The 26279-nt window shown below is 46.7% G+C and overlaps 2 long non-coding RNA genes across 3 annotated transcripts in view; one reads left to right on the top strand and one right to left on the bottom strand.

The window, feature by feature from the left end:
• The window catches only part of LOC106781865 (uncharacterized), a 38932-nt gene extending 31588 nt beyond the window's left edge, over positions 1 to 7344 (bottom strand). Inside the window, exon 1 of one of the 2 annotated variants that reach the window (XR_002800972.2) lies at positions 7067 to 7344. This is a non-coding gene — a long non-coding RNA (uncharacterized lncRNA). Of the gene's footprint in view, positions 1 to 6780; positions 6953 to 7066 lie in introns of those variants that run through there. The other variant, XR_011427666.1, reaches the window with a different exon arrangement.
• A 9764-nt stretch (positions 7345 to 17108) lies between these two features.
• LOC102151089 (uncharacterized) lies at positions 17109 to 19184 on the top strand. The gene is made up of 2 exons (XR_288623.4): positions 17109 to 17519; positions 18915 to 19184. It is a non-coding gene; the product is annotated as an uncharacterized lncRNA (long non-coding RNA).
• Positions 19185 to 26279: the final 7095 nt, after the last annotated feature.

The raw sequence follows: 26279 nt of genomic DNA on the forward strand, positions 1-26279 counted from the left end.
TTGGGGCCCAGAGGCAGCCGTGGAGAACCTGACTGGAACACTCCACATAGCCGGTGAAGCCCCACTCATGAGCCCAAGGTGAGAACTAACATAACTTCTTCAACATAAGAGATAGAGCCTTCTTGAGTTGCTTTCTTCATTGCAATCATGGCCAAGTTCAAAACCAAAGACTTGAGCACCCTTTTGATACCACCAGAGCTGACAGAGATGCTCACAGAGTTGAAAAATGGAGCATTTGGAGAATCTGGAACAACCTGGCAGAATAGCAACGGCTATGGGACAGGGTAGCTGGTTCTGACATGGATTTGGGCATTTCTGGCTCAGCTCATTCTATGCCTTCAGTATTCATCAGGTAATCTTCTGACTTGAATTGTCTCCCAATTAGGCTCCCCTGTCATAAAGAAAGATTCATTCATTTATTCAACAACTATATTGATCCCCTACTATCAGCCAGAATCAATGACTATAGTGGTAAAGGTAGGCAAAGCAAAGCGGAGGGCCTCCATGTGGTGTGGAACCGAGGGCAGCACAGAATGTTATGGTGGCATGGAGGTGGCGTCTGGATCAGAGGGTTGGATTGGGGAAAGCTTCTCACTGGAAGATGATTGGATATCGAAGGAAAAATATAATTCAAAAGATAAAGTGAGGAGAGGAGGGCATCCCAGGATGAGGGATCCACATGGATGAAACGTGCAGAGGCATGAAATGTCTTCTATCTTAAACTGAGACTTTAAATTCCCTCTCTTTCGTGTTTGGGCATCCTGCAACCACATCACTCATCCTAGTCTTGTTTCTAAGTCTCAAAGTTGCAGCCTGGAGGAAGTAGGAAACCAGTCCTTGGAATTCTGAAATGTGGCCTTGACTTGCATTTTACCCCACCTGGAGTAAAGAGGCACAGGCCATCTGGTGTAGCTGTGTGACAGGAAGCGGCAGGTGCTAGAGCTAGAAAGGAGAGTTGGGGACCAATTTCAAAGGGCTTCCTAGGCCATTCCGACAGGTTGCCACATGTCTCATAAGCATAGAATGCTCTGTATGTTAACAACTTGTTCCATTTCAACTTGATGCAGAGTGGCCCTACTTAAGTGAGAATAGACATTGTTGAAAGTGGTGATTTGCGAACCATTTTTATCTTCCCCCACTGTAGGATAGTGAATGGAGAGGTAGTGTGGGGACATACGACTACAAAACGCCGCAGAGATGATAGATGGCTGCACTTTACCTCATCAGCTTTCATCTAAATTAATGGAAAATGGCTTCTTGCCCCCCTTTACTCTTAAAATTTACTGTTGGCTCCCTTACATACCTGAGGCTGGAATCCAAGATGGGCAAGTGATATATCTCAGGCCATGTTCAAGGGAGAAACTCGCTTCTCAAGTCTCAATTCCAAGATAAATATGTCGTTCCTGCCATGCACTTAGCTTCCAAAACGCTGCCATGAGTAAAATGCTTCATGCAATGCAGCGCCAGAGGCGTAACTAAACTGCAAAGAGGACCAACTGCATCATGTTCAGGAAAAGTGTAGGAAAAGAAAAGCGTGACTAAAAGAAAACCTAAAACACCCCACCACCTCAGTTCATCTTGGGGAGAAGGAAAATAAACTAAGTGGTCTCTCGGGCACCAAATTTGCTCAAGTAGGCCTTCTGAAAAGGGAGTGTGTGGGCTTGGGTCTAGCTGTTTCCAAATGGAATCTTTATGAAAAGACACCAGGATTCTAGTTACCATCATGCTTTCTGAGCAAAGGAGGTAATGAAAGTGAAAAAAGCTTGAAACATTTAAAAAACAAACTTTATAATTATCATATGCTAAAATTATTCATGTTTTTTAGATCATGTTTATTGGGAAAAGGTCAAGAGCAAGGGCTCAAGAGATAGATGGCTTGTTTCAAACCCCAGTGGAGTCTTTCTGCTCTGTGACCTTGGGTAATGTACCTGACCTCTCTGAGCCTCAGTTTCCGCAGCTGTAAAATGAAGGCGACAAGTAGCACCTACCTCAAGGAGTGTGGCAAGTCTAAAATGAGTCATTCCACAGGAAAACTTGGGACTCAGATTGGTACATACTAAATAGCCAATAAATATCAACTCTTACGATGGTGGTGATTATTCCCGCCAGGAGCCAGAGCCCAGGCTTTGCCCAGGACATACGAGTTTGCTTTGCAAAGACAGACTCTGCCCCGTGGCTAACATTTCTGCCTCTCACCTCCACTAGCACCTTCAAAATGCATGTTTCCAAGGTCCTAGGCGAGAGGGTGTGGATGAGTCAGCTAGTAAAAAATCAAATTAAAAGTCTGCGGCATCTTGTCCATACATATGAAAGGCAGCACTTGTACTATGAAATAATATGGACTTTGAAGGAGGAATCGTGCCAGGAGAGTCCATTCCAAACCTACTTAAATGAAAACATGTCAAGCAGAGAAGCAACATATATTATCATGGAAAATCCCAAAAGTCACACTTTGCCAAAACTCCAGGTTACTAAGGATGAGATTGATACTGTCTTTCTAAAGACAGAAATCCTAGGGAAAATGAGCAAAACTGAAAAAAAAAAAACAGAAAACACTTACAAAGAAAACCCAACTGCTCCTTTTATACTTGTCTGCGGCTGTCCAGGCTTGTTTAACATTAAAATATTATTTAAAAAAAAAAAGCCAAATCAGGTTTTACAAACTAATCTGTGTGGCTTATAAAAAGGCAATAGTTTGGTTTGTCAGTCAGTTGGCAGCCTGACTTCTGACGGTAAGTTTTCCCTCCCCGAATGATTATACTCTTTAAATGTAAGGAAGGGAAAGGCAGAGCCTGCCCTGACTTCTTCTGGGCTCTCTGGTTTGCTTGAAACAAGCCTCTGGTTAATACCTTCAGCCTCTGCTCTTGCCTTGAAGCAATAGACAAGTATGTGCCGCTCTGTTCTAAATCTGGGAACAGCGAGTACAAATAGAAGATGGAAGATTTGCTTTGAAGCTCCCGGTTGCCAGTGCAGAGCCTCTCCCAACGCTGGAGGAGGCAGCAGGGCCGTGCAGAGCCAGAGCTCCTCACTTTTAACAGCTAACATATTAGTCCTGGATCGCATCTGGTTACACCGAAGGTCAGGAGTCTGGTTTTGACCTCAGCACTAATGGGAATCCCATGGGAATCCTGAGAGTGGCTGAAAGAGCACTGTAATATTACTAATAATTAATAATGATGACAACATCCCAGGCCTCTTGTTTTAGTGCTGTTTATCCCCCAAAGGTTTCAAATCACTTCACAGACCAATTGTTTCACCCACTGTTGATCTGTAAGCCACTTAGGCATAGAATATTGCCCTGTTGTCAAGAATACAGCCCCACGAAGCCTGTTTAAGCATGAACTGAAGAAAGATATCCACTGAAAATTAAAGTGTAAATTTTAGGTAGGCAGGTTATAATTATCCACTTGAAATCAAGCCAAGAAATGAAGCTTAATACCCTTCTTTTGTGAAAAGCACCCAGGAAACTTTCCTGACCATAAACAGACCTCAGATTTTCATCTCCTCTGACTCAGGGTTTCTCAGCCTCGGCACTACTGACATCTTGGATTGGGTAATTTTCTGTTACGGGGTGGAGGGGCTGTTTTGTGCACTGTAGGATGTTTAACAGCATTCCTGGCCTCTACCCAGTAGACGCCAGCAGCATGCACACACATACACACACACCCGGTTGTAACAACTGAAAATTTCTCCAGACATTGCCAAATGTCTCCTGGGGGGCAAAATCGCTGCCCTAACTCAATACATTTGCAAGACAGGTTAGAAGCTATTGAATTAATTACCAGAACCTTTCACTCCTCCAGGTTGCTTGAAGGATTTCCTGTGAAAGAGGAACACTTACCTGCCTGCATAGGGCTTTTAGGATTCAGAGAAACTTCAGTTGTGAAATAGGCCTTCAATCATAACTTCGATTATGAAACTTAGATTATGAAATAGGAACTTGAAATTAGGACCCCGTCCCCCCTCCCCCCAAAAATCAAAGAAATAACACAACCCTAGACTATCAAGTGCTAGCCTTCCCTGGGTAGCAGGGCATCTCTTTCTGGCATGGAGCTTCCCCAGGAGCAGCGGTTGTAGGTTATAACAGCTTCAACATCCACCGTGCCCACTCACCTCTCAGACTTCCTGGGGTCAGAGTGCCTCTCCACCTGGAATCCACAGCCTCTGTCAGACAGCAGAACTGAGGCCTGTATCTAATCACCTGAAGGCACTGTGGGAACCCAGCCCCACTCTGACCACAGCTGCTCACCCTCCCCCACAACACCCACACAACCCCCTAGGACCTCAGCTCCAGGAGCTGTCCCTCACTGCCCGGGCCATGTGCCCCCCACACCCCAGACAGTGTGGCTTTCAAACGTTTTTCACCACAACTCACCCTATTTTGTATCATGAATCCCCCAGTTCACATATACAACAATACATGCTGCTTTTAAACTTTTAATTTTGAACTAGTTTTAGATTTACATTTGCAGGAAAGCTGCAAAGATAGTAGAGAGGATTTCCATATATCCCTTGCTATTGTCTGAATGCTTGTGTCCTCTCCAAATTCCCATGTTAAATCCTATGGCCGATGGGATGGAATGGGGAGGGGGTCCTTGGGAGGTGATGAGGTTATGAGGGTGGAGCTCTCATGAATAGGATTAGTGCCCTTACAAAAGAGAGCTCCCTAGCCCCTGGGACACTGCAAAAAGGCACCATCCGTGAACTAGGAAGTGGGCTCTCACCAAACACACAATCTGCAGGCGCCATGATCTTGGACTTCTAACCTCCAGAACTGTGAGGAATAAATTGCTGCTGTTTATCAGCCCCCCCAGTCTGTGGCATTTTGTTATAGTGGCCCCAGAGGACTAAGACATCCTCCTCCAGCTTCCCCTGGTATTCACGTCTCATATAACCATGGCACCATTGTCAAAACCAGGAAATTCACATCAGTACAATACTGTCAACCAAACTACAGACCCCAGTTTTCCACTAATGTCCCTTCTCTGCTCCAGGATCCTATCCAGGATCCCACATTGCATTTAGTCATTTCTCCTTAGTCTCCTGAATCTGTGACAGTTCCTCAGTCTTTTTCTTGATTTTGTGACCTTGACACTTTTGAAGAGTATTGATCGGTTATTTGGTCAAATCTCCCTCTTTTTCGGCTTGTCTGATGTTTTTTCATGATTGCACTGAGGTTATACATGTTTTGCAAGAATGCCACAGAAATCACGTTATATCCCCCCACAAAATATATCTTAAACAGAAGTCTCATGACACCGTATCTTTTCTATTATTATTTTAAATGCTGGTTCCACAACTATATTGCTCCACAGCCCTCTAATGGATTAGAAAGCCCTGTCCAAGGCCGGCTGATGTCTGAGGCCTTCTCTTCCCTCCCACCAGCTCTTTCTTGAATCTCATTCCTTTCTCTGCCTCAGTGGCACCATGCTGACCAGCTCTTCCAGCTTTTGGACTTCTTGTCCACCCATCGTGTCCTCCCCTCTTCGGTCTGATCATATCTCACTCTACTTATTCCCTCAGTGAGCTGGCCCCCTCCTTTCATTTCAGCTCCATACAGGTGACTGCATCCCTGCTCTCCCACCTGTGTTTCAGGCTCTGCCTTCCAGCTGCCTTGAGGAATTTCTATGCAGATGCCCTGCCATCACACTAAATCAACAGGACTCAAATGACATTTATTTAGTGCTCTCTCCCTCACAAACTGGATCCTCTTCCCACATCCTATACCTGTCAGTGGTACCCCCTTATTCCTCTTTATTTGTACTCACGAAGCCCAGCTTTCACTGCCCTACCCATGGAAAGCCACCCAGCCAGCTCCTCTATTCTCCATTTCCTAATCCAGTGGTTTCAAGCTTTAGAGAACATCAGAATCACCTGGGAGGTTTATTAAAGACTGATGGCTGGAGCCCCCCGAGACTGTCATTAAGTATGTCTCGGGTGAGGCCCCCAGGTGAGGCCAATGCTGCTCTGAGAACCACTGCTCTAACCATCCCACATACCAGTTCATGCACCCATCACACACTTCCTGGACTGTGGAGAACCAGCGGTGGTTCCCTGTGGGCCACGTTGACACTATTCCACCTTCCCAACCTAGCCCAAAGCATCTCACCTTAAGCCACTGTTTTCCCAGAATGGAATGCCCCACCCATCCCACCTTCCAAGGACTCCCCCATTCTGAAGGTGTTAGCTCCAGACTAGCAGCCCCAAGAAGACTCTACTTCTTCAGCCTCCAGGGAGTTCTTCTGGTACTTGGTGGCAATGAAAGTCAGCGATTACAATTGCAAGGTTAGTCCTGCCTCTCCAGCTAGCCCGTGCTCCCAAGCTCCCTGCTCAGCCTAAGCTGTTCTTCCTCTGTGCTCACTGCACTTTGCTTGTTTCTTTCATCGTGACTTCTCCTAAGCCAGTTTTCACCCTGGACACCCTCCCATACACCCAGAGGCCCGGGCAGGTACACACACACACACACACACACACACAGGTGCAACCACGGGTTGAAGGGCTCTGCCTGAAGCAGAGCCTGGGTAAATGTTTGCCAGAGAGCAATTTGGCTGCCTAAGTGAGCTTAAAAGAAAAATAGCGATGCTCTGCCCTCTCTTTCAAGCGCCGGCTCATCGCGGAGGAACGCTCTTGTGTTCTCTCCGCCCGCTGCAGCTCCGGGAAGAGTAGGTGGGGGCGGCCTTGGTGTCGAAAAGGCCAAGGCAGAGGGACGTTTGGGCTCCTCTCTATGTGAACATATGTCTGTTTTAAAATCTTTCAAAGGACGTCTAAGGAAGAGCTCACGTTTTGTCCGTGGAGGTGGAAACAAGAGCTGGCTTGCAAAGCAGAGCTGCCGGTGCTGCGCGCGCCCTCGCCGCCGCCTCCCCCTCCCCGGCCTCCCGGCCTAGCTGGCGCGTCGGAGGCTCGCGGTGACCCGCACTGCCGCGTCCCACCGGCAGGTGTCTCTTTGCTGGCTTTGGAGCTATTGTGAATTCACCAGATGGAGGCACCGGAGAAGGAGGGAGCAGCGGGGTGCGGGGCGGCGCTCCGCCCGCCGCCCCCGCCCCCGCCACATCTCTCCAGTCCTCACCTTTGAAACACTTGGTGGCTGCGCGGGATCCGGCGGGGAGCGAGGGGAGTTCCCTGGTCACGTGCGGGAGGAAATGTCTCCCTGGCCTCCCAGCCTGCCTGCTCTTGTTTCTGGGGCTCGTCTGGTTGGATGAGCCAGGCCAGGAGCTCCCGCTCACCTCTGCAAGTTAAGCCCATCGGTCCGTGCAGGACCATGATCTTGGAAGGTTTTGTCCCGTTTCTCCTCAGCTTCCCAGAGGGCGGTAGGAAAAAGGGCCTGCTGCCCTAACAGCTTTTCCCTTTAGGGAAGTTCCGTTTCCTAACGTGTCTTGTTTTGAAAGAGGCCCCTTTATTGGGTAATGACAGCAGCCGGGTAGGCGCAAGTCGGGCCAGTAGCGATTACTTTACCCTTTTATATCACAAATGTTCAGTGATCATCCACAGGGGGCCAGGCCCCACTGGGAGATTCAGGGGTGACTAAGGACTCACACCCTGCCCTTACTACCCAGACCACCAGAGAACTGAGTTTTCAGTGACAAGTCGTACTTGGGGTGCCCATTACTTGAAGATCCGAGACAGCCTGGAGGAAGAAAACGCCGCCCCCCCCCCCCCCCAACCAAAGCAAGCGATCTGTGCCTTTGGTTAGAAGAGGGTTAACGTTTGGACCTTTGCACTTCATTTAATAGCACAGTTCAAAAACCTTTACTGAGGGCTGACTTTGGGGCTGGGGTTGAGCTAGGTGCTGGTGAACTAGTAGGCTAGGCTACTTTGGTGAACAAGACATGTCCCTGTCCTTAAGGAGCTTGCAGCCCAGTGGAGGCGGTAGGCCAGTAAAGCATGAACAAGATCCATCAGTTGTCCTGATCCCACTGATTGACTCTGTAGGGCACAAGAGGAACCAGGAGAGAGAGAGGCCCCGCCAGCAGCACTGGGTCAGACCCAGAGGCCAGGCCGATGATGTAGAGTCTCATAGGAAAGCCACCATCTGGTGCTGATGCCCAGGGAAGAGCATCAGTGGTCCTGTATCCCAGGACAAAGTAAGAGGAGCGTCCTGATTTCTGATCTTGGGACTGCTCCGGCTTCCCTGATCCCATTTCCTGGGAAGTGCCTAGGAACTAGTATCAAACAACCATCTCCTTTCCTTCCCTTCTCGTGAAACTATGTTCTAGAAATGGCTGATGTTGGGAGGGAGAAGGTTCGCTCTTTATAGAGCTTTTATATAGCTCAGTTTTTGTTATTATTATTATTATTGCTGTTGTTTGAATGTGCTGAAATTATGTTTGGGTTTTTTTTGTTTGCTTTTTTGAAACAGGTTTTTAAAATTCAGAATTCCAGGAAAGACTTTCCTTTCTACTTACTAGGTTAACAGAACACTAGCCCGGGGGGTTCCAACCACCAACGTTTCTAGGCAGCCAAAAATCTCATCACACAGCCAGAGAAACAGTCACAAATTCCCATGACACACTGCCAGGCCGTATCTCTGCTCGCAGCCTGCTGCAGGACTGTGGGAGTAAGTCAGCGCTGCCGGTATCAGCTCGAAGACTCCTGGACTCCCTCCACACTGATACTTTGTGCCTTTTCCCTGAGTGAGAAACAGAGTCCTCTGTAAGCACTATGTTGTTTTGTTTGTTTTAATTTATAAAAATACACAGACCTCTGTGTTTCATGTTCTCTGAGCTCTGTGTGAAAACTCAGCATTTAGTGCTATTTTCAAAAAAGAAAACTTTTGCCTCATTGAAAAAGCGTACCAGAGTCTTGTTTACTCTTTTGTCTGTCTGTCCAGACCAGGATAATTCCTGACTACCTACACTGCTCTAGTAGTTACAATGGGATAATTCCTTCCCTTTCTTAGCTGTTGAGTGCTAAAATCATTCTCCTTGGGACAGATGCCATGTCTTATCCAGAAAGATACTCAGAAAGCAACATTTATGATTATTAATAAGGGTGGTAAGCACAGTGGACATGGGAATAAGAAAAATTAGGTACATTTCGATCATTCTTAGGATGCTCTCAGAGAATGACACAAATTTCCCATGAAATCAAGGTCTTTCTCCTCTAAATCTCACATATTCTGTACCATGTTTCAGAAAATGGGCATCGTTTCTACAAATTGAATCCCATTATCACATTCAAAACATTGAAAATGTGTTCACATAGAGAAACGATTTCAGTAGACCAAATTCAGAAATGTCTCAACAAGAAAGAGGGGGCCTGACCCATGACAATCTCACAAAATTCTGGAATACAGAAAAGTCTTAAGTATTATCTAATTCAAATTCCACACAGTATCCCTGACAAGTGGCTCTCCCACATCTGAGGAAACACACCTCGTGGCTGGGATGCTGCGAGCGGCCCCTCCTTTCCTTAGAAGTATTTCTTTGCACGGAGCCTGCAATACCCAGGGTGCCTTTCCTTGAGCGTCCCTCATCTGGTCAGGTGGGAAGGGCGCCTCGGGGACATAGCTCCTCCCCAGTCTGATGGAGCTTGCTGATGGGTCAGTCTGATGTGTCGGTTTGCAGTACGGCCTCGTTTTATTCATTGAGTCCCTCAAAAAGTGCTCACTGAGTCCCTAGGGTGTACCGGGAGCAAGGGATGGAAGAGGGCACCAAAGCCCCAGCCCTCCTGGGACTTACCTTCTAGCGAGGAAGACAGAGAGAAACAGTTGAGTAAATTTATAGTGCCAGGTAATGATAGGACACTGCCAGGAAAGCGAGTTAAGAGACTGGGAAATGGGGTGCTGCTGTAGGTTGGGAGGCCAGGGGCGTCCCAGTGAGGAGGCGAGGTATCAGCAAAGCCCTGACCCACTGAGGAGATGAGCCGTGTGACTGCAGGAGAGGGCAACAGCCCTCTGTGAGCAATGCTGGATGTCTGTGGAATATTGGGGAGGCCAGCATGCAGGAGCGGTGACAGGAAGGGGAGAGAGGCAGGAAAGGAGGTGTGAGAGGGAGCCCGGGGTCAAGTGGCCTTGACAGGGCTACACTCTGCAGGATTGAGAGCAGGGATGTGACATGACTTCAAGACCCTTTCCATCTGAGTTGCTGTATTCTCTCTATATTTTAGCTGGTTACTACCTCTGTATAAGGGAGTAACCCAGAATTGCCTCCAATCTTCCAGGTGAGGCCTAACTTGCAGAGTAGAGCAGGACCATCCCCTCCTTTATTCTGGACATACTGTTTCTATGAATATCATCTGAGGCCTCTCATATTCCATTTTAGGTAACCGGTTATTGTGTTGTTTTCTTTTGCATATTGAACTCTTGAACTATTCTCCCCGAGTTTCTTCCCACCCTGACCCTCCTGTCCCCTGGCTTAATCCCCACTGATGTCATGGAGCTTCAGGAAACGTCCTGGAAGCCAAGTGGTGGCGTACTCAGAACAAGGTCTTTACAGATACATTTTTGACATTTTTGTATTTGCCTCATCCTGGTTTCCTTTAAACGTGCCAGGTTCAACCACCCTGAACTTGTTGGGATGGCTTTTAGGGGCCCAATGGTGGAATACTTCCATATGAAATTCTACCTTATTAGACTTGGCACATTGTTTCACTCTTTAGAAATATTTTTAGACCCCGGTTCTAGCATCTTCGTGCACAAGTTATTGCTCTCATCTTTGTCATCAACAGATTTCTTCAGGATATCAGTTGTAACAATATTGTACTGAGTAAGGCTCCAGCTAGAGTCCTGTGGCGAGTCAATAGAGACCTCCATCGAAGTTGAAATGGATCCATTACCAAGACTTTTAGGCAGTGATTGTTCAACCAGCTGCAAATCAGTCTAATTTACCCCACATCTACCCTACGCCTCTACAGGCCAGTGTAAAAGATTTTTGCCTAACGTCATACTGAAATTCACACGTGTTGCCTTGACCTTCCAGCGCAACCACATTGTCAAAGAAATGGAGGTCTGCTCACACCTCACAGTTCACATTTTCTTTGGCCCCTCTCTGTTACCAACGCTGGACTTTTCCTGCTGGCCTGAGGCTCCTCTTACATCAGACACCGGCCACCCCTAGAACTTGCTTCCTCATTTTTTGCTGTAACTGACTGTACGACACAGTGTTGGCTCCCTAAACGCATTGGACATACACCTGAATGGCTGCGCGTCAGTGGCGGTGCTTTGAGTCCTGTTTCAGGTATGCGGTGAACTGCTCGCTTGCTCACTCAGTGAAGTTACTGATCGCTCCCTCCAAAAGTCCAGTTCTGCCAAGACGTAAAACCCTTTTGTAACACAAGTATAATACTTTCGAATGTAGATTTTGTTTACCTGTACTGAATTTTCTCAAAATGAACCATACCTTTAAACACGATAATGACAGGCTAGGGCTGCTGTAACTTGAATCATCAGTGAATACAATACCTGGCACATGGTGTGCTCCTGCCGGGAAATTCTTTAACCTCAACTCTTCAGACTTAGGAAAATAAGTAGTATTTTCTTTAAATTGGTAGTTTATGTGAGGATAAACAAAAGCAGTTTCCATCTGGTTTGACGTTGACCCGGGATTATTTTCAAGTCATCCTTGTTCCTCCTTTGCAAACGAAATCACAGTCTCCAGGAGGATGCAGCCAGTTAGTCTCGCCCGTCGCTGTCTTCAGAGTCAGCACGGTACCTGGACTCTGTAGAACACGTGCTCAGTGAACATTTCTTGAACAGATAAATGAGGAATAAATGAATACATGTGTACAAAAAGCTTACTTCATCTAGTCATAAAATGATTTCAGTTTGCCATGGGATCAAATGTAGACATGACCAATGCCTTCTAGAAAGAAACCTTTGGGGCAAAAATCACCATCTGAGTTGCACAAATAATAGTAATATTTTTGATCAACAGTTCTCAAATGTTTTGTTCTCAGGACTCCTTTATACTCTAAAAAATTGTTGAGAACCCCAAAGAGTTTTTGCTTATATAGGACATATCCATTGATACTTGCAATATTAGAAATTAAAACCAAAATTAAATGTTAATTTGAAATAATAGCAATACTCATAATATACCAACATAATGTTTTGTGAAAATGTATTTTCCAAAATAAAAATAAATTATGAGTGACATTATTTAAAATATTTGAAAATCTCTTGACTGTCTGGCTTAGTAGAAGATAGCTGGATTCTCGTCTCTGCTTCTGCCTTCAATCTATGGTAATATTACCTGTCATGTGGCCTCTAGAAAACTCCACAGTATACTCAAGAGAATGGGATTTTCATTAAAATAGTTGTGATCTGTGGACCCCCTGAAAGGGCTTGGAGAACCCCAGGAGTCCCTGGACTATAATTTGAGAACCTCTGTTCTAAATGTTTACACTTTTAAAATAATAAAGCTATTCAATTCATAACAGTTTCTTCTTTGCCTAGAATATCAGAACCTTCAGGGCGAAGGTCATCCATCAGCTCAGGTGGGGAATGACAGCCTGTCCATCACCTGTCACGCTGCTCAGCTGCTGCCTGATTGCTACTGGGCTTTTCCTTCCTTTTTAGTGTTAATGGTTTTTGGCCGTACTTCTTCTGCGTTTTCATTAGAAGATGCTGCCAGTCCTTTCTGGAAAGAGGTTAAGTGTTTAAAAGTATAGGAATATCTGTCTATCCATCTATCTATCTATCTACACACACATAAAAAGCAACACATACAAGTTTGAAAGTACACTTTCATTTCATTTTCAGTATCTATCTAGCTAACGCACCTCAACAGGATGAAAATATATAATATAGTCACTTGAAAGGTTAAGAAAATCCTCAGGTTGTCTGAATGGGCCTTCTTCACAGAGCCCAGAGAATGGGGTTCAAGTGCAGGGCCTGCTCTCTAAACAGCTACAGCTCCATGACAGGCAATTTATCACTCAAGAAATGAGGCAAATCATCAAGGTCTCAGAGTGTCTGAACTGTTCCTCAGAACTCCCACCCGGACCATCCACTTTTTCTCTGTCAATAACTAATTTGACTGAAGCCTATGAGAGTCGCACTTTTTCAGTGCCAGCCCACTGCATGTCATTTTTCTGTCTGGGAGAACTGCCCTTCAGTCATCCAGGCGGGTGAGCGCCCCGCCTTGCCTGTCTCAGGGCACCCTGTTTGGGGCCACCCTTGACCGGATCAGGTTGTGCACCTGACCCAGGCTGAGCCAACCGCATTCTCTCTCGTGGGAATGTGGCCTCGGATTGAGCACAGCCAGCTACCCGGGACCGACCTCTTCAGTAGGGAGGGTGTAAACCCGGCAGTTGTGAGGGATCCTCTTCCACTCAGCTGCCCAGAGAGAAGAAGGAAGGAGAGTTGATTGCAGAGAGACGTGGAGCAGAGGCGAAGGCTGGAGAAGGCCTGCTTCCTGGCTTCCTCGTAGCCATCTGTCCTTGGGCTTCATGAGATACTGCCTCACCACATATTTCCCTTAATAATTAAGCCAGCTCAAGTTGATTCCTTGCAACCAAAAGCTCTCAACTAAAGCAAAGGCAAAGCCAGAAGCATTGGTGAGTTTTTCGCTACAGCCGGGTCCTGTAAAAGATCCTGGAGAGGATTGATTGTAGGTCCTAAATACGCATCATCGACTCACTGAAGGCTTCCATCCGGCCAAAACACGTTTCCATCCAAGGCCAACTAGATTAGGAAATGGCGTTTCCTCCTGCTTTCCATCCCTGGAGGGCAAATGTACAGATGACTGGAGTTAGCAATTGACTCTGTGGGTTAGTATTTGCTGAGGGCACACGCCCAGGGACTTGAATGACAGCAATCCCCAGGTGCCAGGGAGGAGGCTGGCAATTACGCTTCCCATCACTGGCCTATTCACCACTCCTGCAAACCAGCATTCCTCAGAGCACTGACCCTCAATGACTGGCAGGGCGACCGACTTTTAAAAGTGCCAATTTTTAGCAGCTGGAAATAATAAACAGAGGGAAGTGAAGATGCTGGAGGACTGATTTCTCTTCCACTGTTTTCAAAAGTCAAAAGATGCTATAGACTAGTGGACTGGCAAGGATGCCACGGAAAGCTGGTGCAACTCCTGCCGCAGAGCAGCTGTGTGATGATGGGTTAGTCCATACACCTCCCTGGGCCTCAGTTTTTACAGCTGCAGAATGACGAGGTAGAACTAGAAGGTCTTTAATATCCTTTTCATCTCCAACTTTCTACAATCTTTGTGAGCTGGAAAGATTTACATAGAACTTCATCTTGATTTTATTACTTGTAGTTCATCTTCTTGTGACAGAGCCGGCGGCAGCCTGTGCGTGCGGAAGTAAGTGGCTCTCCCTCTGGGATGATTTAAGAGGTGCTGAAAGCCGCGAGTCCCTCCCTCACTGTGCTGCCAGGGCGAGGGCCTGGAGCTCCCCTGCCCCAGAGCCAGACCTGGGATCCCAGCCTTGTTTATAGATGGTCTCAGTCAAAAGGCAAACACCTACCTTGCCCATTGTATCTCATAGGGCGTATCAGCCCAGACTTGCCTCTGGATTCCCTGGGAATGAGACTAGGAATGGTATCCAGCAGCGGCACATTTGCCAGGCAAGGTCTGGGGCGCCGGGCATTGCAGTGGCAGCCAGGCCTGGGCAGTCGAGCACGCAGAGGAGTGCAAGGGTAGCAAAGAGCTCCAAGGGCCAGAAGAGGAACCAGATCTGAGTCACCGGCACTTGCTTAGGGCCCAGGTGGGCTGTGGGCTTCAAGCGCCGCACAAGGCTTTGCTTCATTTTGACTCACCTGATTCTCTTCTCCTCGTTAGAGGGCCCTGCAGGGAGGAGGAGATCCTCTGAGCACCCTCCAGGGCTCCCGCCTCAATACAAGGAAAGCCTGAAGTCAGACCCCTGTAGGAGGCAGCATTCCTTAGAGGCGGCCTTGGCCTCAGCTTCTACCACCTAGGCTGTCATGACAAAAACACTAGAGAGAGTTGGGCCCCCTGGAGAAAATGGCCCAATTCTGTTGTGGAGCAGCTGCCTGGCACCACTGAGGCCCCTTCCATTGAGGGATTCACGGCTATTCCCACAGCGGGCCCGCGGAACGGTTTTCCTCCTCGGGAGCCACAGGCCTACTCCCGTACCCACCCACCCTAAGAAACAAGGCTTGGGCGTCAGGTTGTAGTAAGCCCCCTTTTGGTGGCTTCAGTTCTTAACCTATAAAAATGGAGAAAGGATAACCAGGAGGATAACTTCCTAGCGCTCCTGTGGGAGATTTATTTATCAATATGGTAGCTGTACAAGGTTTGGAAATAAATGAACCATCAGATAGCACCCTGAGGTATTATTACACAACACAGCATCTTAAACACCAATTCCCTCCACTCTATCGGAACATGTGTAGAAGATTCTATTTGAGAACCAGCATTCCCGCTGACTTTCTTAGAGGGCTGGGCTTGTCAAATCTTTCTCTCATTTTTGGGCGAGGATTAGGGCGTGTTCTGGTGATTTATGAGTATGTAGATACAAAGTAGTAGTAAAAATAGCAACTGAGGCAAAAAACTTCCTTTGTGGTATCTCGAAACCCTCTGACAAGAGGTTTTCTCAGGGTGTTCACCATAGTCCCACAGAGGTTTCTGGGTGTGTCGCAAGGGTCCCATTAAACTTTCAAGTTTAACCTGCCACGTTGGTCTCCCTCTCCTCGTTATTGTATATTTCCTGTGTAGAAGAATGGGAATTCGGGGGATTTTTAAAAATCCTATTGGATAGTCCAGTAATTTTGCACAAGGATACCAGCCTAGGGCCCAGGGAATTTCCTAATGAGCCACAAGGAGACTTGGGTTAACTAGAGACAATAGCTCTGTAGGAGTTCTGGAGAGGGCCCTGGAGTTCAGATTCCTGCTAATGAAAGGCCTCAGTCACAGCCTAGGGGTGAAGATGCAGTGACTATGTCCATTGTGAAATACAAGTTTGGGAGAGCTCGGAGCACATAGCCACCTGCAAATCTGCCTGTCCTCCAAACCAGGTGTCAGTTCAATCTATGCTCAAGCTAAACCACTTGTCTTACGCCAGCAAATACTGTCATATTCTAACACAGGTTGTGGAGTCAGACAGATGAAGGATGGAATCCTAGGTCTGCCCCTAAGAGCTGTGCGAGCACGGCCAAGGCACTTTGCCCATCCATGCCTCGGTGTCCACATGTGTAAAATGGGACTAAGACCCACGCGATTGTTGAAAGAATTAAACGCAACAAATTTGACAAACTTCTTAGCACAATGCCTGACATGTTAGCTGTTGTTTTTTGCATCCTATATTTTGTGTGCCTGCTCTTTGCCGGGCCTGTCGCCTGGGAGAGCAGACACTGTGCTCTCTGCACAGGGCCCACAGTCACACCCGATCTAAACGCCCTGGATGTGGCAAGATCTACTGAGTCTGAAGACGGGAAAGGGAGAAATAAGACTACGTGGCCATCGTTTCTGGCAGCAGAAATACTACACTTTCCTTCCCTGGGACTCTGCCATCATCTCCGCACCTCCTTCCCCCTGCGCTGGTACCCCAATAAGACAGTGGGCTCTAGAGGCCTTGCGTCCTCCAGGGCACCGGCGCCAACTGGGCCCTCTCTCCCTCTCAGTCCCTCTCTGCGCCCTCGCTTTCCTCTCTAAAGCAAACAGGATCGCCACCCTTTGATCTGTGCTGAGCTGCGAGAGCAGCCTCGTCGTGCAACCGCGAAGGCGCCGCCGGCGGGGAGTGCAAGCCGGCCGCCCGGGGCGGAGGGTGCCCACCAGGGGGCTGCCAGCAAACTTTCCTCGGCCAAATTCTTGACCGCGAGCCTTGGAACCGCATTCTGCCCAAATCTGTCACGCCGAAACCACGGAGCCGCCCGCCACCCGGGGGGGCCGGGGGAGGGGAAGGGGGGAGCAGTGGGAGGAGGTAGGGAAAGGAGAAGGTGGGAGGTGGGGGAGGAGAAAAGTGGGGGAAGTTGGAGAAGGGGAGGTAGCAGGAGGGGGGTGGGGAAAGGAGGAAGTGGGAGTAGGGGAGAGGAGGGGAGAAGGAGGCGGGAGGGGGGAGAGGAGGAGGAAGGAGGAGGTGGGAGACGGCGAGGAGGGGTGAAGAAGGGAGGGGGAGGGGCGGAGGGAGGAAGTGGGGGAGGGCGCACGAGGAGGGGGAGGACCCGCTGCTGGCTGCGCGCACTGGTCTGCGGCCGCGAAGACGCTTTGGAAAATATGGGCGTGACTAGCAAGTTCTTTAGTTTCTCTAAAGCCCAGGAGCCGGCAGGCGGGTCAGCTTAGCACCGCGGAGCCTTCCTGAAACAGCCAAAAATAAAACCCCAACAAACTCAACGCCCCCCGCCCCGCCCCCTCGGCGTTGGCCCGCGGGCCGCTCGGGGCGGGGGCGGGGGCGCGGCTCCGGGCGCTCGGCTCCAGACAGACTTCCGGGACACAGGCGGCTTTTCTTCTCCAAAATCCACAGACTCCCTTGGTGCGCTTTGTTTTACAGTGGAAAGCTACAATAAAAAAACCTAGCCGTGAACATAAGTGCGATTAGAAGCTGCCGGCTTCACTTCCTGGAAGCTTTTTGTTGGGTGTTGAAACTGGGAAGCTTTGCGGGTCATCCTTGTAAGTGCCTTTTTAATCCGTTCACACTGATGCTCGTGCGTCTATACTGCGTTTAACGTCGTTAGACTGGTGACGTTGTGACATTGTATTAACTTGATTTAATGATGATGTCTGCTTTGGTAGCTTTACGTTGCCTTACTTGAGAACATGAAATAAATGCATACACGTTGCGAAAATAAAGGCACAGAGGGAGAGGTGTCTTTTTAACCCCGTCATAAAATCGATAGGAAAATATCCCGTACAGCGATGCCAGTACTGAGAGTGGAGGATTATTTAAGCCATGGAAATGTTAAAACAACAACTTATTGGCTGGTTCATAGTCATTCTACATAAATTAACATTATAAAATCATGAAATAATAGCAGGGGCGAAAGCACTATTAGTTGTTCTAAACTTCCTGTGTTAGAAGGCATTATCATTGTATCGTGTAAGTCAGTCACACGTCATCAGGTTTCTGTGTGTGAGAGAATTTCTGCTCTGAGGCAAAGCAGCTTTAACGCTTCAGTACCGAGAAGTTCCACTTAAAATCTCCAAATGCAATTAGTGTAAAGCAGATGCAGTGTGGGGTGCTTACTAAAATTGAAAGTTCTTCCCCCAGGGAATGTACCGCTTTTCCTTTAAAAATGAGCTGAAAGGCCAGGGAATCATAAGTTTAAAATTGGCCGATGCCACCTGAAGATCGCTCAGAAAACCAGAATGAGGCGTCCGTTCGTACAATGGGCAGGCAGTAGAAAGACCCAATTCAATTCAGGAATCTTTGGCCTCCAGGCCACATTCTGATACACCTGTCAGAAGACCATGCGATGCATCTTTTATCAAACTAAACAAGCACTAGTGAGAGTCAGGAGATCCCTTCATGGGAGCAGGATGCCTGAACACATGTCTTTGATCTAAACCATTTTCACTAGACAATATCCCAGTTTCTCTGTTTACCTTCACTGCCTCATGTGTGTACGCCAAACCAGAGTTTGCAGACTGGAGCTCCATTGGCCTGTCCTAGTTTTCCAGACCTGTTTGGCCTTCAAGGTGTGCTTTAAGCTTTGAGTTAGTTATCTGTGTTTAAAAATCAGGATCTTTCACGTGGAAAGCTGGACTTTGCCTCCTCTTTGAAGTATGAGAATACCTGGCCCCGTGGGCAGGACTGTTGACGGGAGCAGAGCAACAGTGCTAAATGTGACAGTCAGCACCTCCCCTGTCATCCTCCTCTCCCCACCCTGCCTTCGCTCTTAAGGTGCTTGTCTGCCCTGTGCATCTGAGTTTTCCAGTTCTGCCCCAGACAAACTGCTTCACCCACTGCCCGGCCTTTTTCTTAGGATTATTAAAGTCATAGATGATTTAGACACTAGGCCTAGGCTTAATGCATGTAAAATTAAAATGTCAAATCTTGATTTCCAGAAAGTCGTCTTGATTGCACTGATCAGAAACTGACTCTCTACGTTTCCTGAAGACAGGTGCTACAGAATGTCCCGGCTCCCTCTATTCTGCACTTCTGTATATGCAGCAAGACATCGGGGCGGGGGGACATGGTCTTTCAAGTTAAACAAACCTGCTTTGGATTCCTGCTGGTTACTTGCTGTGCAATGTTAGGAGACTTATCTACTGTCCTTGAGCTTGTTTCCTTAAAAACAGATATAATAAAACTACCTCCTGGGTCATTGAATCACATGTGAAAGCATCTTGAACAGTACCTAGTCCCCAGTAACCACCTAAAATATTAGTTTCCCTTGCCCTTGGGATTTCAGTTACTAGTGTGGGTACTTGAGAGCATTCTTATTAGATCTTTTTACTTGTCTAAAAATCCTACTTTAGTAGAATCCAGACTTTGGTATGCAGGAGACTTACCTGGATTCTTGCTTAAAATGCTAGTTTCTGGGCCCCTCACCCAGGATTTTGATTCAGGAAGTCCAAAATGGGGCCCTGGGGTTTGACATTTTAGCGTTTAATTCTGGGGCACGAGTTCTCAGACCTCCCCCTGACAGTCCCTGTTCTGGACTGGCCGTGGCCATTCAAGTGAATGAGGCAGAGAAGGAGGAAGGAAGCCTGGGCGATTCCCCGGCTGGTCCTGGCCAGGATGCAGATCCTGTAGCTAGATCGGATGCTGTCTCTGGTTCCCTCGTGCCTGCTCATCAATTCACAGACATTTATGGAGCGCCTCCTAGAAGTGCACTGAGCCTGCACTAGGCATGCAAAGGTAGATGAAGTGCTTCCTGTCCTCGGAGCTCAGGGAACTGAATACCAAGCCCAGGGCCTGGCGTTCAGGCTCCAGTTTCTGCCTTTCCTCCCACCCATCGTTTAATACCATCCCAAGTGCCTACTGTCTTCTTCCCGGAGGCTCCGTGTTACCCTCATCAGCCCTCCTCCCGCCCAGCGCTGTGTGTTCTGTCATCCTGCAGTCTCCTATGACGGTTGCTTCTGCCTTGCACGTGCACGCTTAGCATAGCACGGTACCCGCTAGATATTTGTGGGACTTAATTTCCTCCGACAAATCTGTCTTCTGAAACTTAGTTTATGTTCATTCACTCATCAAATATTTATGAGCCAGGAACTGTTCCAGACGCTGGAGAGATGGCCGTGAACAAAATTAAAATCCCTGCCCACGTGGAACTTCTATTCCAGTTGGGGAAGCGAGGCCATGTCAACAACCTGTTTTGAATTCTTGTGTATTGGATTGTTATCTGTACCGTGACATTTGCTGGAATCTTGTTGCCCTGACTCCTGCCGCAGCTCCCTGCCAGGTGGCCGTCATTCCCAACCCTGTGTAAGGGCCCCACAGCCCTTAGGCGGCCGAGATTCTGTCAGTGGTGGGAGAGCTCTCTGGTTATCCTATTGCATTTTGAATCAAAGCGTCTCCCGCTCTTCCAGACTTTAACCCAGATCTACCATTCATTGTCAAATTCCAGAAGCTTCCACGATAGGCTAACTTTTAAAAATGCAACTTGTGCATTCTCTCCTGGCAGAATGTTAGACGGAAGGCTTGATAGAAGCCAGGTGACTCTGCCGTCCCATTTGTTTTCTTCTGTTAGAATATTGCTTTCCTTTCCAAGCTTCTTAGTTATTATGCCAAATATAAAAATAACTGACTACTTTGCATTCAGTTTCCATAACTTATTCTAAGTAGTACTTTTAATAATTTATTAGTAAAAGATAATCTTGCCTTTAAATATGTCATTTTGGGGGGTACATTTTGCTGCATTCTTGTTGAGCTCTCTGTATTTTTCTGGGTCTAATGCTTGTTCTAGAGAAATACAAGTTCAATTTTATCATAAAAATTTCAGTATTCCGAATATTCCACAAAGTGAGTTACCTCTGAAAATTCAGGTACAGAAGTATGATTTTACTTTCTTCTTTAAAGAGGCAGCTTTTTGTGATAATGCCCCCAAATGTATTATTTCTGTCTCTTTGCATGGGTATATTTCTATATCTGACATCTATCTGTTATTATCTTTGGCTCTCAGTCGCGTACATTTTATCATTTCCCAAGTCTATATGACTTCCTGTTAAGAAACATGAACTGGGTTAATGGAAATTCTTTGAGAAACAAAATCAAGCACCACGGATTCACTTTGTGCTGTGAAATGCAGGACAAGCGATTTGATTTGGACGAGGTTATCAGTCTTTAGTTAGGCACCTGGTGAATACATAGGTAGAATTAAAACGTGTTGGACCGTGGATGGTCACGCTAACGAGTGGACAAGTTGCTGTGCCTAGCACAAGTTCAAGCTGCTCCATCAGAACTTAATTTGAGAGTATGTACATGTGCAACATTGAAAGTGGCCACTAATAGATGGAACCGCCCATCAGAGCAGTTGGATTTTTAAAACCATAAGATTTGGCTACGCTAGTGTGATGAGAATTCGGGCATCATGATATTGACCCACAGTCCAACCAGAACCCCGGGCTTACTTAGAGAACCTGAAAGAAAAATTACGTGCTCCATTCCTTTCTATTCCTTTTCCTTTTCGGGGGTGAGGGTTGAGAGGGGAGATAGGGTAAGGATGAAAAATTTGAACCTGGGCGTGTGCAAGCCACAATAACAATTGTGAGAAATCCACTTTTGTTTTAACTGAGGTTTCCCCTGACAGTCAGTGATTGAAATACCTGGAATGCACACCGTAGCTTGGGTATCTTTAGGCTAAAAGTGGAGACAGCAGATGGTGTGGTACAAGGGGCTCAGATGGCGTTGGTAAAGAGAACGAAACAAATGCAAATTTCACAGACGAGAAAAGTAGCTTCTCCAACTCTAGTTTTCGCTGGGCTGCTCTGAGTGCTGCGTCTTTTCTTGCGCCTTGGCTTTCGTTCTCCTGAATGACATGTTCTTGTTCTGCTATGTCCTCTCCAGTAAGATCTTGAACAAGTGTGCTGGGCCCCCTGCACTTCCCTTTGGTAACTGGTGATAAGATTTCTCCTGTACTATAGATGCATAGAGATTTGTTCACTCTCCTGCTTTTATTATTATTATTATTATTTTTTTTTTTTTGGTGAAGAAGATTGGCCCTGAGCTAACATCTCTTGCCAAACTTCCTCTTTTTGCTGGAGGAAGATTGTCCCTGAGTTAACATCTGTGCCCATCTTCCTTTATTTTGTATGTGGGATGCCTCCACAGCATGGCTTGATGAGTGGTGTGTAGGTCTGCACCCGGGATCCGAACCCACGCACCCTGAGCTGCCAAAGCGGAATGCATCAACTTAACTGCTGTGCCACTGGGCTTGCCCCTGTCATTTTTTTATATCTTATGCTAAATCAAGATTTTATTATTTTTTTATTGAAGTAACATTGGTTTATAACATTATATAAATTTCAGGTGCCCATCATTATATTTCTATTTCTGTGTAGACTATATCATGTTCACCGCTCAAAGACTAGTTACCATCTAATATGATATTATTTTATAAATTGCACTGTTAAAAGTTGTGTTTGAACACATTTTTGAACAGGAACTTTAAGGGATCAAAAAGCTTAAGCTCATGTTTTTTAATAACTGAAACTGGTATCTGTAATTTTTCCTATCTAAGATCTGTAGAAACTATTATCAGCCTAGCTGCTTTTACTTTCAACTTGTAGGAAAGTTTTCCTTCTTTTTAAGTTCCCTTTTTTACATCCAGTAGGACCGGCCCTGTGATTATCATCAGTTAGAGAAAACCCATATGTCTCGGTGAGCAGTTAGATCACCACGTTGCCAAGAATTCTAGAGATTTTCTTCTCTAGTTGTTGTCACAGCCAGTGTCTTCTTCAAAGAGATGGTTTCATTTTATTAACATGTTAGGTGGCTAAGAGTTTTCTGGTCAGTTTATTGAACTTTTGAGTATCTTAGAATTTAATTAGCTCGATAAAGTGGCCGAGAAACCTACCGATGACTACCTGTACTCATACGTATGAGATAATGGCCACGTGCTGACCGGGGGCGGGGTGGGTGGGGGGGAGCCGCTCCTCTTGTCATCCTGGGCAATGTGTGTGTGTTGCTTTGTCTTTGATTCAGAGGGTGAGGGCCGCTAGTGTGGGTAAATTTCCAAACTACCCAAGAGATTGTAAGGAGAAACTCACAGCAGGCTCAGAGAAGAGTCATACTGCTGGCTGGAGAGGGAGCTAGAAAAAGATCAGATCGTTCAAGGAACTAGAATTGTTTCACGTGCGACGGGTAAAGTGGGGACAAGAGAATTGTGTCCCAACAGGAGTGGAAAACCCAAGGAGATTCCAACCCACTTCTAAGATCATTTTATTGATCAGAGAAAATATGAATTTCAACCACAGCTGAATGTAAAAAGGGGAAACTTAATTTAGAACCGATAATTGCCCTGAGTTGATTAATAACATCAATGGGCCTAAAGGTGGTACCCAAACTGCTGGGGTGGAGAAGGGCCTGAAATTGCCTGTTGCTCTCCTCGAATTCTCGAACATTTTGTCTGTAGTGCAAGCATTTAGGTAAAGATGAAAAAGTGGCCACCAGATTTTGGAAAGTCAGCTTTCACCCAAACATAAGAACACTTTAAAAATATTCACTGGGCTTAGATGTTGGTCTTGCCGCTCGGGGCGTTTTTTTCTCTCACAGTGGCACTTTTGGGATGGGGGTGGGAACGGTCGTGAAGGCACCAACCTGCTCCAAGAAATCAACTTCAGAGCCAGCGATGGCTTTCAGCCAGGCTTTTTTGGCTTGCTAATAACCAATGATAGGTTTATCATGAGAGAACTTTTCTGCAAATTCTTTTGAGTATATTTTTATTTTCTCTTGGTTCACTTGGTGTGGTGAGTAAAAACTGATTTTCCCCCTTAATCTAGATGGCGACCATTTAGAAACACAGCCTAAGAGACTTCCTAAATGAATAAATATCTCCTGCTGTTTAAATAGCCAACCTTCAAACTGATTAAGAAACTGCCCGGGCAGGTCTTCTGAGTCACCGTGTGTTTCTGCTCCTGTCGCTGACCTCTCTCCAGGCTGAAGTGAAGTCAGTGTTTTTCCTCCCACCGACTCACAGTAGGGCCTTGGGGATGAAAAAAATGAATGTGGCAGAGTCCAGCGCAGATTTTTTTAAATGCTGTGGGAAAAGTCAGGTGAAAAGCACTTCTCTTTTGTGAAATGTAGCTGCTATGTAAAAGATACACGGCACACAGTCTTCTTGGCTCGGGGACAAAAATATCCATCTTTCTATAATTCAAAACCAAAGGTGGAACGACACCATGGAAGGTTTTAAGAAAGGAAGCAGAGTGTCCTTTTCAGACCTATGAAGCAAGTCCTGTTCTTTACTGATGTCTCTGGCAAAGAAAGTGGTCAACATAAAGATGTTTTATTGCTGATGCTGACATAAAGAGACCTCAGTGTTCAAATTTCAAAAACATGCCTGGAGATGCAATTTCACCTCTCTAAAAGTGAGCAGAGCTGAGCTTTCCTAAAGGAAGCTTTGGTTACTGGCGTAGTTACAGTCATGCGTCGCTTAAGAAGAGGGATACATTCTCAGAAATGCGTCATTAGGTGATTTTGTCATTGTGGGAACATCGTAGAGTGACTTACACAAACCTAGATGGTACAGCGTACTAGTCACCTAAGCGATATGGTACTAATCTTATGGGACCACCGTCGTATGTGCTGTCTGTCGCTGACTGAAACGTCGTTATGTGGTGCATGACTGTGTAGGCTTTGGGAGGGTGCCCTGGCTGTGTCTTTTGTCCATTCTCAACTGTTCCTCCTTCCTTAAAAAATACATATTCATGCCCCTGCATGGTCTCTTGCCAGCACTGACACACATATGCTCTGTGCTGGAATGCCTTCCCTGCTAGTGGGCCACATGCACAAAATAGTTTTACAACACATGGTTGTCTGACGAGCCGTCTTTCAAGCAGCATACACTCTGAAGCGTCTTCCATCGCTTAATGGACAAATTTAATCAGAAGTCAGGCTGGCTGAGATTCTAAGGAGAGAGAGGCAAGGCCTTCGTTAAAGAGGAAATTGTCTAAAATGTCAGTAAGCAAACTTAAGTGTTAATTTTTTCTTGATGGGAACACCATACCACACACAACCCCACTAAGGCAAGAAGTTTGGAAGTGGGCTTTGCCAGAGGTACACCCCAAAGAGGGGAGCTGCTGTAGGCAGCTGGTCAGCTGGCCTCGGAAGTGAACAGAAAAGACACAGGCCGCATTTCTGGATGGCGTAGCGTTCTGGAGGAGGTCGTGGGGTGCAGGGGTGCAATCCCAAGTCACCCAGCACAACTCAAGGATGCCTCTTCAGACGGGGGAATATGTTCTGCAGGGGCTCCCAGAAGGGGATGGAAAATTTGGAAAGAATGTTTGGTTTTTTGTTTGGCTGGTTGGTTGGTTTTATGTCCCACCAAAGTAGCCACCAGACCGTCAAGTTTGGGAGACACAGCCTCAGAAAGCCCCAGTGCCTGCCTCCAGATTAAGGTCCCCTTGTACTCCCATGGAGTTTGGAGAACCAGAAGTTTAATTTGCTTTTTTTCATTAATTTGTCCAACAAACTTGATTGAGTACCCACCATGTACCAAACACTGCGCTTAGTACTGGAGATGCAGACACAGAGGAGCCCCAATCCTGCTTTCGGGCGCCGCCAGCCCGCGTGCTCCATTTTAGGTTCTGCATGTGTGGTTTTAGGCTGGTTTACCCATCTGGACCACCCATTCTGAACATCAGAAGCAGAAACGAGTGTTTTCCTGAACTGTCAACAATAAATTCTCACTAAAAATGCTGTGTCTAGATAAAAGACAGACCTGTGACCTATTTCAAAGACTTCATTTAAAAATACACTTGAAAGGGACCGGCCCAGCGGCGTGGTGGTGAAGTTCCTGCTCTCTGCTTCGCGCCTGGGGTTCGCTGGTTCTGATCCCGGGCATGGACCTATGCACCCCTTATCAAGCCATGCTGTGCCAGGCGTCTCATACATAAAACAGAGGAAAATGGGCACAAATGTTAGCTTAGGGCTAATCTTCCTCAAAAAAAAAAACCACTTGGAAAACAAAGGTAAAACAGTCAACTTTTTAATTCTACAATGAAGTGACGTTACTGGGCACCCGTATATTTTCAGATACCTACAACAGCAGAGCAGAAAAGGTGAGGTGAAGGGGCCTCTTCAGTTCAATTATTTTAGAATCATAATCCCTCTCTCTGTGTTTGAGAGGCTTACAAGGCTGTCACCCACAAGAGGGCAAGGAGGCAAATCCAACCGTAACGCTTCACAGAGATTCAGCATAATCAGATAGACTTGTTTTTTTAGAGGAGAAAAAGCTGCACAGATAATGAGACTGGACAGAGCATGGA

Source organism: Equus caballus, chromosome 17, assembly GCF_041296265.1.
Source record: "Equus caballus isolate H_3958 breed thoroughbred chromosome 17, TB-T2T, whole genome shotgun sequence".
NCBI classification, from domain to species: domain Eukaryota; kingdom Metazoa; phylum Chordata; class Mammalia; order Perissodactyla; family Equidae; genus Equus; species Equus caballus.